This window comes from Psammomys obesus, unplaced genomic scaffold (assembly GCF_907164565.1).
Source record: "Psammomys obesus unplaced genomic scaffold, mPsaObe1.curated_primary_1811, whole genome shotgun sequence".
Taxonomy (NCBI): Eukaryota; Metazoa; Chordata; class Mammalia; order Rodentia; family Muridae; genus Psammomys; species Psammomys obesus.
This window is the reverse complement of record NW_026596034.1, coordinates 38,249,630-38,249,886: the sequence shown is the minus strand read 5'-3', so window position 1 is coordinate 38,249,886 and position 257 is coordinate 38,249,630. Positions and strand designations below refer to the sequence as shown.

Genomic DNA, 257 nt, shown 5'->3' with positions numbered 1-257 from the left:
AGTGAGGGACCACTGCAGGGTGAGTGAGGACCACTGCAGGGTGAGTGGGGGCCACTGCAGGGTGAGTGCGGGGCCCACTGCAGGTGAGTGAGGGCCACTGCAGGTGAGTGAGGACCACTGCAGGGTGAGTGAGTGCGGGGCCCACTGCACCGGGGTGAGTGCGGGCCACTGCAGGGTGAGTGCGGGGGCTCACTGCAGGGTGAGTGCGGGCCACTGCAGGGTGAGTGAGGACCACTGCAGGGTGAGTGAGGACCACT

The 257-nt window shown here is 67.3% G+C and overlaps 1 protein-coding gene across 1 annotated transcript in view; it reads left to right on the top strand.

Annotated features, from left to right (window-relative positions):
* The window catches only part of Fanca (FA complementation group A), a 42,835-nt gene that overhangs the window by 10,095 nt on the left and 32,483 nt on the right, over positions 1-257 (top strand). The gene's annotated exons all lie outside the window — the stretch shown is intronic.